The following is a 16,062-nucleotide window of genomic DNA, read 5'->3' as shown; positions in this document are numbered from 1 at the left end:
CAATTCCATGCCAGGGGGTAAATGGATCATCGAAGATAGGGTGGCTAAAAAGTTAACAAATTTATTATCTTCCCTTGACAAGTGTTGGAACATGATAGCTTTAAACTTACTCACTAAGTTTAACAGATACTCATGATAACACTTCAACTTTTCGTCCCTAGTCTTCCATTCTTCCAATGACTGATATATGACCAAGGCTGAATCCCAAAAAACTTCAATTTCTGTAATATTCAGGGTCAAAGCAACTTTGAGCCCCACGATGCATGCCTCATATTCAGCTGTGTTATTGGTGTTAGAAAAAGTTGACTTAATGGTGATCGAAATGTGGCATCCTTCCAGAAAAAATAGGACTGCCCCTAGTTCATACCCATTTTGATTTGCGGCTCCATCAAAGTACAGTTGCTATGTTTGGTTTTGCGGTTCTTCCTCAACATGCAAGATGTTCTCATCTGGGAATTGATCAACAGGCCTTATCCCTTCTACTACAGGGTGATCTGCCAAGTATTCTGCTACAGCTCTCATCTTGATAGATTTCTGTGTAACATGTGTAATGTCAAACTCTGATAACAACAATAACCATCTCGTGGTTCTCCCTGTCAACGTCGACTTCTCGAAAAGATACTTGAGAGGATCCATCCGAGATAATAAGATAATTGAATGAGATAGCATATAGTGTCGGAGTCTCTGAGTAGTCTATACCAGTGCCAAACAAGTTTTTTCTAGGGCCGAATATTTTCGTTCATACTCTAACATATTTTTGCTGATGTAGTAAATAGCCATTTCTTTGCGAGTTTCTTTGTCATAACTTGCAAACATGCATCCCATAGCTTCTTTTGTGACTGACAGATAAAGAAGAAGTGGTTCATCCGGTGTAGGTGGAACCAAAATAGGTGGGTTTAAGAGATACTCCTTGACTTGGTCGAAAACCTTTTGACATTGCTCATTCCAAACTGTTGGTTCATTCTTCTTGAGAAGCTTGAAAATAGATTCACAGACATTGGTGAGTTGAGCGATGAATCTGCTAATATACTGGATTCTGCCAGAAAATCTCGAATTTACTTTTCAGTCTCAGGTGGTGATATCTCTTGGATAACTTTAATCTTTACAGGGTTTACTTTGATCCCTTTTTGACTGACCACAAATCCCAACAGTTTTTCAGAAGTTACTCCAAATACGCATTTCTGCGTGTTGAGGTGGAGTTGGTACTTTTGAATCCTTGTGAGAAATTTTTCTAATGCAGCAACGTGCCCTAGTCGTTCCTTGGATTTGACTATCATATCATTTACATAGACTTTGATTTTCTTGTGTATCATGTCATGTAGTAAAGTCGTGGCTGTTCTTTGATAGGTGGCTCCGGCATTCTTCAAACCAAAAGGCATAACCTTGTAGCAAAATGTTCCCCACTGTGTGATGAATGACATTTTTTGCATATCCTGAGGATCCATTTTTATTTGATTGTACCCCGAAAAATCATCCATGAAGGACAACAAAGCGTGCCCTGCCGTACTATCTACTAAAACATCTATGTGTGGTAAAGGGAAACTATCCTTTGGGCTTGCTTTGTTTAGGTATCTAAAGTCCACACACATTCTGACTTTTCCATCCTTTTTCGGCACCGGGACGACATTGGCAATCCACTCAGGGTATTCTACTACTTCCAAAAATCCAGCGTTAATTTGCTTCGTAACTTCTTCTTTAATTTTCAGAGTCCATTCTGGCTTCATACATCGAAGTTTCTGTTTGATTGGTTGAGTACCAGGATATAACGGAATCCGATGTTAAACAATGTTTTGCTTACTCCCGGCATATCCTCGTAAGATCATGCGAACACGTCTTTGAACTTTTGAGCAAGTCAACTATCCCTTTGCGTTCATTAGGAGATAAAGTGACCCCTATCCGAATTTCTTGAGGACTTTCTTTTGTTCCGAGGTTGATAACCTCTACTTCCTCTATTAGAGGTTGAGCTTGACGTTCCTCTTCTTGTTCTAGTAACTTGATTATTTCAGGGGGAGGTTCTTCGTCAGAAGACTCTCCCTCCGAAGCCAGATTATTAGTTAAATTATTATTGCGCTCGGGTTAATCAAAAATTTCTTTCATTTCATTAAAAAGAGATGGGGTAACATGACTCATTGCAGACTTGATAGACTCACTTGACTCAGCAGGAAAAACAGACTCACTAGAAATAACAGACTCAGCAGAAACAACTAACTTACTCGACTCAACAGAAATAAAGGACTCAACTGGCATGTTAGACTGAACAGGACTAATGGGACTGACAGACCCAGCCTTGACGTGCAATACATGACTAATTATATGATAGTTAGAGAGACACCCAACAGCGGGTTTGATTATAGACTGAGGATTTGGGATCCCCTTCTCAACTGACAACACTAGGACACTGTGATTTTCAACGAATAGCTGATCAATATTGAGGGAGTCCAGATCGAGCTGCCAATCTTCAACTTCTATGCTTGCTTCCTTTTCAGGCCATTCCATGCCAAAGAAGATTTCAAACTCCTGCAGACGAGTACCTGTTATGTGATTAATGAACGGCTCTGGGAACCCACAATAACGGAAGTCTTCTCCTTCTTTCACAAAATAGTCATTAAGGGTCTTACGATAGGACTTCATTTTAATGAGATCTGTGGTGCGTCTTTGCCTTTTTGCAATTATCTTGTTCCGCTTTGTCTTCCAGTATTGGACCCAATCTTCCTTAGTAGGCTTATATCCTAGCCCGAATGTGCCAATGACTTCTTTAATCACTGGTACCTCTTTAATACCTTGTTGCTTGCGACCTAGGCCCATATCATGAAAAAATCTCATTTTTTGAACATATTGGCTATATAGCAGTTAAAGGTGTTCTTAATAGGGAAATATTCTTTCACTGAGTGATCCCATTGAACTGAGCAGATCTTCTCGAATTCGAACTCGCTAAGTTCTATCCCTTGTTGTTCTGGCTGAATCTCAAGTAGTGGCTCATTCTTGGCTTCAGTACTGTTTACGATTCCTACAATTTCAGCATCTCCATGAAGAGTAAGCACTAACCTATCCTTGATAAACTTAACCTTTTGGTGTAGCGTGGAAGGGATGGCTTTGATCTGGTGTAACCATGGTCTCCCTAACAGTAAATTGAAAGAAGACTGAATATCAATAACCTGAAATTCTGCTTTGCCTGTGGACAACGAAGGTGTAAAATTCCCAGTACATCCCTTTTGGTGTTATCATAGGCCCTAACACCTTGATTAGTGGGTTTGAGGTCTTCAGCCTTAAACTCGAGACAAGTAACCGTCTTCAAAGGGCAAACATTCAGTGCACTCCCATTATCAATCAAAACTAGAGGTACCCTCATCCCGTTACAGTCAACTGTAATGTGCAACGGCTTAGTGTGGCTTGCCCCTTTTTTTATGAGATATGAGTCCGAGAAGGATATGATATTCTCTACGTAAGTTGCCCCTACTATACTGGCCAGCTGATCTGGAGAAGTATCAAGGGAGACTTGGGCTGTATTTAGTGCTTTGAGAACAACCTTCCTATGAGTAGTGGAAGCTATGAGTAAACCCCATACTGAGATATTGGCCCCTGATTTCTTCAACTGCTTGATCACAGAGTTATCTTCTTCGATGCTTTCTTTGATGAGATCTTCTCCTTCCTTCCTTGCCAAGGCTGTAGGATTATCAACGCAGAGTTCTTGTGGCTTAAAAACTCTTCTTCCTCGAGTCATATGTCTAACTTCATCACAGAAGAGGGAGAAAGGCTCATCTTCTTCAGTCAACAAGTATGGATCTTCATCTGTCAAAGATACAGGACTTTTCAGGTTTATTTGAGCCAACAGGTAACTAGTGAATACAAGACTACTGTAGCGAGGTGGGGATAAACAATATGTATCATTCGAGGTTAGATCAAATGGTTCATAGTTCATAGTGAAAATCTCATCAATGAAAGATATCCCGGCAAGGGGGTAACTAGGGGGTTTGTCTTAGATTGGATGGATAAGAGAGACGGGATCGAATAGTAATGGGGTATGGGAAACCATATTCAGGGTTGGTGGAGGTTGATAGGTAGGTAGTGGATTAGTGTTGACATTTGGTGGGCTAGGGATTTTGACCTTTTTGTTATCAATAAAGTTTTGAATGGTATGGCGCAAGGTGATACATCGATCCGTGTGATGGCCAGAATTTTGATGGAACTCACAGAACAAGTTAGAATTGTGTCCAGCTGGCAAGGGATTAGGCAAAGGTCGAGGTTGGATAGGGGTAATAAGTCTTTTTTTCATCAATTTGTGAAGAGCTACAGTGAGACTCATCCCTAGATTGGTAAACTAACGCGGAGTTCGAGGTTGACTTGGGTAAACCTGGTTATTAGTCAGGGCTGGGGGTTGAGCTGGGGTGGTTAACGTGTTGGCTATGTAGACATGGTTGGTACTAGGTTTGGGAACATAGGGTTTCTTAGATTTGTTATCCAAGGGGTTAGAAAGAACCCCAGAGGCAAAAACGTCATCGAGTTGGCTTTCGACTTGTAACAAGGACTCAAAAATAGGGAGATATTGGGCAACTAGGTGCTGAGCATATCCTTGCGAGAGGTTCTTTAGGATAATCGCTACTTGTTACTTCTCCGAAGGTCTATCCCACATTTGGGCAGCCTTGGTCCTCAAGCAACCAATGAAATCAGTGAATGTCTCCCCATTTTTCTGTTTAGTTACCTCCAAATCCCTTCTTGAAGTCTCAATCTCGGTATTGTACTTATACTGGTGCCAGAAGGCTTTTGACATGTTCTCCCATATACCCACAGTAACTGGGTCTTGAGACATCAGCCAACGTAGTGCTGATCCTGATAAAGTTCTTTGAAATAATAACGTTATATGTTTGTCGCTGAGCCTCATAGTGCGCATGTTGGTAACATACACCTTAAGATGTGTTTTCGCACACCTTGTCCCACTAAACTTGTCCATTTTCGGCATCACAAACTTCTTTGGCAAATGGATTCTAGGGATGTGGTTCAGAGCTTCAATGCCTGCTGCAATTTCATCGATACCCTTTATACTCTTCATAGCTGACTCAAATTGAGACATTCTGTTAGATAACACTGGATTTTCATCAACATACTTTTCGTCTCCGTCGAGTTCGAAGACTTCAAGTTGACGTTTCTCTTCTACCTTCTTTCCTTTTGGGTCATCTAGGGGATTGCCCATGGATTTTGAGGTCTATTCTAACACATCCACTTTGCCTTTTATACTGTTGATATCATTGGCAAAAGCTGCCAAGATCTTACGGATCTCTGTGAACTCAGATTCTGAAGTCATCTCTACTTGTTGACTTGGTACTGTAGCTCGTTCTAGCCGACTGGACTTACGACTCCAACTAGGAGGTGGACGATTGAGTTTGGGGGCAATGATAATCCTATATGACCCCATCAAAGGTAGATTTAGTCAATTTCAATATTACCCCCTTGATAACATTTTAAGGAATCATTTTATTGATGTTTGTGCACCAATCCATTAATTAATCCATTCACACAATAAACATTCAAAGAAGAAATAGATATTTATTCAAAAGAAAAAATTACTTCATTAAAAATGATTGACAAAGACATGTTCTTATTAAAACATCTTTCAACAAATTTGACTTGAACTATTTTTACATGGACGCTTGGATTTGTCTTGATGGTCATCAGGATTGCTGTCAAGCTTGATCCTCTTAGCTCTAACAACTGGCTCTTTGAATTCTGTTGGTCCGTCTGAATACCCTAAGGTGCGTTTGTTCCAAGCCTTCTCAATGAGATGTACTAACTTTTCAGTCAAATGCTCGGGGGGAAAGAAAGCTTTGTGCTGAGGTAAATATAATTCTATGGGTACGTCGTACTGTTCTTGGATCAAATTAGGATGGTAAAAAGATGTTTCTTCTAAATCGATCAGACGGACATAGTAGGATCCTTTGATTCCTATAACAAGGGGATCAGTCATCCACCAAGGGCATCTTAAACTGATATGACGGGCAAGGCGATAGTCTAACCATTTGCTTTAAGCCTTGACTGAGTTGTGACGCACTAACAGGTTTCTTTTGGAAAAGTGCTCTGGTCCATACTCGAGGTTTGAAGGAACATCTACAATTTTGAGAAGGTCACAAAGTCACATATAAAGTAGGTGTGGGCTTCCTTTGAAGCTTTCCCGTTCACCATTTTTTATGGCATTTAGACTTGAGAAAGTTTCAACTAGGATGAGAGGTACTGGGTTGGCTTTATTTGAGAGTTGAGAGACTATATCTATGAAGGATTCAGGGATAGTTTGGCCATCACTATTGGAGGTCTGTACGTATTGAGTTAGGATTCCTAGGCATAATCGATAGTCTCTAGTGGCACGCCAGGCTTCTGATTTTACATTGACAGGATGACTGCGGGAGCGGTATAAGTCCAATAAAGGTACTTAGTCCAATCTCCCATTATGAACTAAGGCCTTGGCTTCTTCCTTGGAAATATTCAATCTTGTGACGAGGTTACCAGAATATCCGATCTTCAATGAGGGCCTGACTAGAGCTCCTGAAGTGGATATCCCCATGATGCTACAATAATCTTCGTGAATGGGGTATAAATGCATACGCCCAATATGAAATATGTGAAGGTAGGGGTTCCAACGCTTAGCCATAGCACGTAAGAGGTTCCAGTCTATCTCAAACTCGTGGAAATAGATAGCACTCCTCAACATGAATTTCCCAAAATTGATCTTCTCTACAAGGTGCATCCCTATGACGATTATTTTGACTAACTGGTCGATTGGGTTAGTGCCAGCGGCTAACATCCTGGTTTGACACAAAAGGGTATTTTAGTACACTTCCAAGGTCCATGTAAAATTACTTTTAATTTTCATTTGAAGAATCCTGTTCTTATGGAAAACATTTTCTTGAAAATGCTTTTTCTTGGAAAACATTCTTTCTAGAAAATACTTTTTTTGGAAAACATTCTTTTCTGAAAGTATTTTCCTTTTGTAAACTATTTTTCTTCTTTGAAAATTTGATTTCTATTTTGATTTAAATGGCCCGGTCCATCATGATTGTTGGATCGAGATGGACTGGGTCATTATTGAATTTTTACAAGAAATAGATTCTTTATTGGGTCGGTGCACCCATTTTAATTTCTAAAAACAAAATCTTTGATCTTTGAGGACAAACATACATTGATCATCATTCACATACACTCATCAATCATATGGTTCCATTCAACGAACAACCCGAGGAACACCCACGATAAGTTCGAGTCGTAACGTACAGGAAAGGTTTCTAGACTCTAAGCTTACTACGTGCAATGCATTTTTATCTGGCCACCCTTACCCAAATACACCTATATACCTCTCGATACGTGGTGACTTGGTCTGATATACCGTGTAGGTGATAATCTAAAACCTCAACTCACTTCTTTGAAGTAAAAAATAGCCAGTTTGATCCCCAGTTGAGAGGTGGCGCACGATGCTGAGCAAACGCCCACTTAAATACCTCTCGTCTAGAATAGACGTAGTCTATCCCCCTCGTACAGTAGGGTACAGCGGGGTAAGATTTCGCTTAGGCACCGATTTTGACCAAAAAGTGCAATTGATGTACTTGGATTATCTTTTATATACCTACGGGTACGAGTCAAGAGTTGTAGCTTTCATAAATGATTTGGCATCCCATGAGGGGACCGACCACATATTAGTACTACGTTGGCAATCGGGACATGTGACTGTGTGGCTCACAATAGGTCAAAGGCTTAGGTCGTTCCAGCTTGGGTGCATCAATATACCTTTCAGAGTCACCTGATCAGACGGTACTGATGTCCCAGTTTGATATACCCTAAGGTACGTGACTGGAGTTGTGGTTTTCATGAATGACGTCGCATCTCCGAAGAGATCGGATCACGCACTAGTACCACGTTGGCTATATGGGACGTGTAAGTATGCAAAACAGTCATGTCAAACACATTATATCAATCAATATTATGGCATGTTTGAACATACAATCCAATCCGGATATATATTTTTTTTATACAGTCCAATCAAGGGTTATTTTGGGGTGATCCTAGCCAAATTGATATTTCTGAGGATATTGAATTAAGAATGAAGTGACAATCGTTGGGATGAGAGGTTACGATGATCTTAAAACAAATTGAAAGAGAGAAAAATAAAAAAAAATAAAAAAAAATGAAACATTTTAGAAAACAAATCGACTTTTATCAATTAATACAAATCATTTTTTTTATTTTTTATAAAAAAACTTAAAAGAACACATTTTTCTTTTAATATATATATATATAAATTAAAACAAAACCACCAATATTTGCCATGCCAAACCGTTGATCATTAAATAAATTTCGATGGTGTATTGGTGTGACAACAAATAAACTCTTAGTAGCCACATATAAGCTGTTAGTAATCCTTCCCTTCACCTATTATTTTATTTATTTATTTATTTTTTTTAAATGTTTTCTTTTTCAATTTTGGAACTAGTGAACTTAAAACAACTCGTGGGGCAATAATCATTGTTCTACTCTGTCAAGACTGGATGAACCCAAACTAAATCGTTGAAAATTCATCGAATTTTCTCTTTCAATCTACTTCTTAGTTTCCGATTCAAAATCTTGAATCGTTCTATCCATTTTTCTGACTCAGTTTACTAAGAGGAGATTATAAGATCGGAATTAAAACAGAGAAGTAGAAATTTTAATTTTCTTTCTCAAAGGTTTGGCGAATGTGGTGACTATAAAATTTTTCAAAGTTTGCCCTTTTCCATTCTTTCTCTATCTCTTTGATCTACAAGGCCATCAAATTCCATAATTTTACAGAGGGAATTTGCAGATAAGTTGAACTAGCAGGAGGAGCTAGTTTAGAGTAATGGCAGATTCCTTTTATGTCTTGAACTTGCAAGATCTGGCCATTCCTTAAGGCTCCCTACCGATCGAATCGACAAAACTTTGCACTTCTATGACAGCCAAAAGAGACATCGATTTCACGAGGAAACCTTCAAGATATGTTAGGTTCGATGATTCCAAATCTCACGTCTCTAAATTAGATGAGATCAGAAATTTTCTTCAAACATTAATGGCCTTAAAACCGATTAGAATGGAAGGTTCGACTGGATTGAGAGAATAGGCCGATCGATTTCTGTTGAAAAACACGATGAGCATGGCTGAAAACCAATTAAGAAGATGGTGTGAGGGTGAAAGCAAGCTCAAACGACCAAGCTCTAGATCGTTCGAGTTTCACAAACCAAAATACGGGTTTGTAAACCTTGAGGAGTGGAATTTATAAGTTTCTGGTGAGACCGGCAGAACTGAATGGGTAAAAAGATGGATTCTTTAAAAAAAACTGTTTTAAAAGGGTTGAAAAAGAAATAAAAAAAGGATTTTCTACTAATAGCACCCCATTGAACATCATTGGGTTTAACAGTTTAAAATGATTTGTACTAGGGACACACCACCAAAAGCTACTGCCGGTAGAAACTCAAAATATATATATATATATATATTTTTTTTTTTACTTCTTTCTATATGCTGTCAATGGGCAGCATGTCTTGCCTACTAAAAAAAATGAACACCTAAGTAATAAGCGAAAAACAAACAATTAATAAGAACAAAAAATTTCTCTTTAAAAAAAAAAAAAAAACGTTATCAAACAACATATCAAACATGTTTCTTTAAGAAAAAAATCTTTTGTTATCCAAAAACGGATCGACATACCCCAAAAGGAAGAATAACTTAAAAAAAAATCCCTTTCATTTCATTATTCCACCCTTAACAAAATTATCCGTTGAAATTTGGTATTATTATTTAAAGTCACCCTAAGTGACTCTCGATTGAACTATATAAAAATAATAATATGCCTAATTAACGTACCCAAAATTGAATCGAAATTAATGATTGGACCCACAAATATATTAAAAAAAACGATAAACGAACAATAAAAAAACTAACTAAAAATTAAATAGAATCAAATAAAATAAAAAACTAGGTCATCGGCAATGTTCCCATACTTAGGATTTTTCAAGTCTGATCCTCAAAAGTCCCCAGTGGAGTCGCCACTTAAAGTGCCCTCGATCCGTGAGGTGCGCGGATCCGCTTTTGACCCTTGAGGTTTGGGAGCCGCCACCTAGTTGTTGTGGTCTAGGAACCGAATAGAGATTCGAAACGGATAAATCAACTAATTTACTAAAAAATATGGGTCTGGGGATCACGTTACGGGGTTGGAAGGTGTTAGGCACCAACCCCGCCCGGCCAATGCTTGGTCTCTACTTATCCCAAATAAGACTACATTGCTAACAAAAAACCTAGATATAAAAAAATAAAAGAAATTTTACTTTCGAACGCAACGGTTCTATTCCCTCAGATCTAATAAAATCGCTCCTTGTACCGTACTCCTTGTTTCGTTCTGTCTCCGGATCTGATTTTTGATCTCCGAGGCAAGATATCTCTTTCTTAGATTTGGATTCTTTGAACTTTTTTTTATGGATTTTGGGATATTTTTAAAGAGCTTCTAGGTGTTTTTCAGGCTAAAATCGAAGTATGGGTGTTAGGTAAGGAATTGGGACTTCAAAATTAGGGTTTATGGGAGGCTAGAGAAGCTTTTTGACCTATTTCTCTTAGGGTTTTTATTTCATACAAAAATATGGTGTGAAGACCCCTATTTATAGATTTTTTTAAGGATTTGTTTAGATAGAATTAGTGTTTAATTATAATTCTTTTAGTTAGAGTTATATTTTAATTAGAATTGTTGAGTAAGGAAAGATCACCATATCCACTCCTACTGTGCTTAATGTTAAAATCCATTTGCCTACGTTTTAAAATCAACCCCCTCCTACTCTGAACCTAATATCCATAAGCAAACCCGAATCAATTAACCCAATTTCCTTCATTCACTCGATTGGTCTTAATAGTATATCCTTACCATGAAAGAATGAACCCATATATAAAAGCAGAGAAAGTATTGTAGTAACAGGTTTTTCAGTATCAGATAGACTTGAATCAGAACATGAAAATGTGGCAAAAATGGACGAGCTCGAATCATCCATTGTGAAAATATCTAAAGTGGCATAGAGAATCATGCCCCCATTTTAATTTTTCTTTCAAAGTGTTAGTTGTGTCGGTTTTTAAATTCAGTCGATCAATTCCTTTATGTTAGGATTTATTAATTTTTAACTTTTTGTCAGGTTTGTCAGTCTATGTCTTTTTATTCTAATAAAATAAATAAGCTTTCGATTATCATGCATGCGATAATGATGTGAATATAAAATTTGACATGAGGAATTCCTCAAAGCTCATTAATCAAATTTGATAAATATTGGAATTAAAGAGTACACTAAAAAGTGCAAATGGGCACTACATTATCCCCAGGGGAACATGAAATAATTATAAACTTACTTGAGAAATTCAATAACATTCCTACTTGGTTTCATGATGATATATTGATAAATTGCACCAAAATAGATCAAAAGTCCTAAAGTTGATGATTAACTTCAAAATCAAAGTTTATCAGTCAAGAATGATGTAGTTGAAACCATCGACAAAGGTGCTAAGAAACACAAGAAGGGATCCATAATGTTCTCATTCGCAAAAGAATAAAAGATTTTTTGAAGTTCTGAAAGAGTTGACCGAGTCAATGTCAAATACAAAGAACTCAATCACATTCAATTTCGTAGAAGAAGATTGAAAATTACTCTTTTTCAAAAGAAAATCGTATTCGACAGAGCAATCAAGACATCGAGTTCCTAAAACCTTGACCAAATCAAGTAGTATTTCACCAAAGGAGGCCTTCTGTGGTCGAACCATTTTCTTGTCTCACCAATCAAAAGATAACCTTCTTTAACCCTTCGCAGCCTCTAATAAATCAATAGCTTCTTTTTTCTAAACTACACCAACTGACCTTGGGAGAGAAGTCTTGTATGAACTAAGTTTTGATCTGAGCACAAAAAAGAAAAGAAATCTTTGGGATACGTAGGCAACCTAAGAAGTTAGTTCAAGCCCAGTCACATACAAAAAAAATGTATTCTCTTAAGAAAAGTGTCATCCAAAAGAAAAATCCCCTATTGAAAGGTTCAAAAGAAGTAGTGCCAAACTAGGGGCATTAAAAGAAAGAGTCAAAAGAATTGAAAGAAAAGAAAAGAATCCCAAATTAGAAGCATTAAAAAAATTTATAAAAAGGAAAAAAATGCCAAACTAGGGGCATTAAAAGAAAAAGAGAATATCAGACAAGGGATATTTTGGGAAAGTCGAGTCTTATACCTTTTCTTTATAAACCATATCCTAAACCCACCTATTAAGTCCCCCTGAATGTTAATTGACTTGGTTAAGGTGCAGGGAACTAAGAAGTTGTTGAGTTGAATATTCAAGATCATTAAGGAAAAAAAGAGAAGCCCGCTAGGTTGAAAACCTAAAAAGGTGACCTAGAGAAAAATTAGGATACACAAAAAAGGAAAAATCCTATTGAAAAGAAAAATCAAAAGGAAGTTGTCGAGTTGGTTATTCAAGATCATAAAAAAAAAGTCCGTTAAGTCGAAAACCTGAAAGGACGACTTGGGTAAAAGTTTGGGCATAACCATAAAACAAGAAGCCTACTAAGTTGAAAACCTAAAAAGGCGACCTAGGAAAAAATTAAGGCATCATCAGAAAAAAAATATAAAATCCACTAGATTGAAAACCTGAAGAGGTGATCTAGGCAAATATTAGGACATCATCAAATAGGGGGAAATGTCTCATCAAAAAGAAAAATTCAAAAGGAAGCTTGTGCAGAAACTAGAAAATGCAGAACCATTCATTCGATAAAAATAATGTTGAAGTCGAAGAAACTCAGAAGCCATCTTGAACATTGTAAGATCTTTAAGAGTATGTTTACTTATCTAAATATTTGCCAAAGGGAAGTATAGAACCATTGACCACTTTAAAGAGGAAGATCTACTATTCCAAGAATTTTTCAAAGGAAATTAAAAAAAAAAATGATCAAATCCTTTATTGCACATATGATAATCTTAAGAGTCTTGAATTTAAAGGAATGTCGATTCTTCTATCTATCATATATCAGAAGTCCATAGTTGCCCATTCATATTTTTCAAGTGCAATCCATTTCATTAGTTTCACAGTTATGTTCCAATTAGAAGCTAACCTTGAAACTAGGGGCATTTTTTAGAATAACTGTGATTCCGAAGTTTTCATTCTTAATCATGTGATCAAAAAGAAAATCTTATTCCAAAGTTCAAAATACTGGCAGAGCCTAGTGATAATTATGAATCCAGATGCATAATAAGCAAATAAAGACCCAATCTTTCAAACTTTGAGCTCGATAATATCGAGTCTTTAACTAATTCAAGTCCGAGAAGCGTGGCTCCAATAAGTTCGAGTCTAAGAAATGAGACTCCAACTTTTTAAATCATGGAATGAGTAGATTTTTTGAAGTACTTACAACCCTAAGTTCGAGTCTGAGAAATGAGACTCCAGCTTTTTGAATCATAAAATGAGTAGGTTTTTTGAAGTACCTACAAACCTAAGTTCGAGTCCGAGAAACGAGACTCCAACTTTTTGAATCATAGAATGAGTAGGTTTTTTGAAGTGCTTACAAACCTAAGTTCGAGTCCAAGAAACAAGACTTCGACTTTTTACATTATAGATTGAGTAGGTTTTTTGAAGTACCTTGAAACCTAAGTTCGAGTCCAAGAAACGAGACTCCAACTTTTTGAATCATAAAATGAGTAGGTTTTTTGAAGTGCCTACAAATCTAAGTTCAAGTCCGAGAAACGAGACTCCAACTTTTTGAATCATAGAATGAATTAACATAATTGTTTAAGTTCTTGTAAACCTTAGCTAGAATCCGATAAACGACTCAAATTTTTTCAAACTCTAAAAAAGAATGTTGGTAGGATTTAATGAAGTTTCTACATCACCTATCTCGTTATTCAAACTTACCATAATTCAATATTGTGTGATTGTCTTCATTGCGTATATGCATTTTAATTTGAATCATCATTGTCAGTAAGAGAAGATTTTTAGGACCTGACATTCTTTTTTAATTGAAGAGAGTTTATTCTCAATAATCCGATAGAATACTCAGTAAGCACCACACTATTACACACACGTGCACTTTTGCATTAGTCAGGGAGAATTTTCTAAAATTCAAGGATCTGACATCGTCAGTACGAGCTCGCGCTCGAGGACCTGATAATTTTTTTAGTTCAGGTAAAGTTTTACTCTCAAGGATCTGAACACCTAGACGAATTGCTAAATCTGGCTGCAAAGAAGAGCATCTGTAGACACCTCATTTTCGTACTTGCCTGATTAATCAATTCGTCAATCCGATTGCGACGGTTCCCAATGATGGATAATATTCCAATGCTCTATTTTATTACTAGATAAGTTTCTAAAATTCAGATGAGATATCTCAAATCACAAAACTGTGGAAACCACGTTACAATAGGAAAATATGACTTAAAAATGTAGAAATCATCATTTTGCAGACAAAAAGTTTTGGGATAAAAATTACTAAAAAATCATCTAAATTACCAAAATACCCCTAACATCAAAACATCCTTAGAGCCCACATTATGCTTAGGAAAATCCTTTCGAACACATAAAATAACAAAGTGAAACCAAATAAATCATTCCACCAATTTTCACCAAATTTGATAAAATTACGAAAATACCCCTCATAAGGGTTGATAATAATTTCACGTCAAAAAATTCATAAGTGACGCAAACCAATAATCTCATCGAATTTCTTACAAAAAATCAATTTCAAAACATTCCAAACCATCAAAAAATGATTTCTCAACACAAAAGTCCTCTTTCGGGGCAAAATAGTAATTTTTTGATTTTAACAATTTAAAATTTTAAAATTAATAATTAAAATATTAATTAACGTAAAGTGAAATCCTAATTAAAATTTAAAAGTTTGAACTAATTAAATTAATCAATCAAGCCTTCAGGCAAAATTGTTGATGGTTGCTATTTATTAAAAGACCATTCCATCTAGGGGTCCAACTAATTAAAGATATAATTAGGGGGTTCTCCACAAAATATAAAAGTATATTTTTCATTGTACGCAAGATTCAAAAAAATAAATTTAAAAGACCAAGTCAATCTCATAAGACTTAAGTAAAAACCCTAATTAAAATCATAATCTAAAGAAACTTAGTCAATCAAATAAGACTTAAGTTAAAACCCTAATTCACCTTATACAAAAGGAGACCTAGTCAAACCCTAATGCTTCCAAAAAATCTATAAATAGGAGTCTCCACAACCCATCTTGTAGGTAAAAAAAACCCCTAGAAAAAGTAGGTCAAAAAGTATCCATAGCCTTCTCCACCTAATTTTGAAGTCTTAACTTCCTACCTATCATCCAAACCTCAACTTTTACTCAGAAAATAACCAGAAATCCCTTCAAAAACACCTAGAAATTCTTCAAAAAATTCAAAAAATATTCAGATCTAAGAAGAAGATACCTCAACTTGGAGATCTGAAGCAGATCTAGTGACGGAGGAAAATCAAGGAAACTTGTACAAAGACGCTCCCCGTTAGTACTGAGGGAACAAACTGTTACGATCATCTAGGTATATTTTTTTACTTTTTTATTTATTTTATTTATTTGATTTAGGTCTTTTAGCAATGTAATTTTTTTTGAAAAATAATAGAGACTGGCGTTTGCCGGGCGGGGTTGGTGCCTAACACCTTCCACCCTCGTAACGTGATCCCCGAACCTGTTCAGTTAGAGTCAATATTTGGTTCCTAGACTATAATAACTAGATGGCAACTCCCAAACTTCAAAAATCAAAAGCCGATCCACACACCCCGCGGATCGAGGGCGCTTTCAGTGACCGATATATATATATATATATATATCGATCCGTGCACACATATATTTACTCATATATTTATAACGTGTTTTGTCTTAATGGATAAATTTTTTTGATTGAGCTGATTTTTGGTGAGGATGATCTCTATGATAAGGAGATCATCCTCACCAAAAATCAGCTCAATCCAAAAATTTTTACCTCGTCAAAAGTGATTTACAAAAAATGGATGGTCCACAATTCTTCAACTCATAAATATGGGGTTAGAAGT

This window comes from Akebia trifoliata, chromosome 8, assembly GCF_017979445.1.
Source record: "Akebia trifoliata isolate Shusen 1 chromosome 8, ASM1797944v1, whole genome shotgun sequence".
Lineage (NCBI taxonomy): Eukaryota > Viridiplantae > Streptophyta > Magnoliopsida > Ranunculales > Lardizabalaceae > Akebia > Akebia trifoliata.
Note: the sequence above shows the minus strand (reverse complement) of the source record.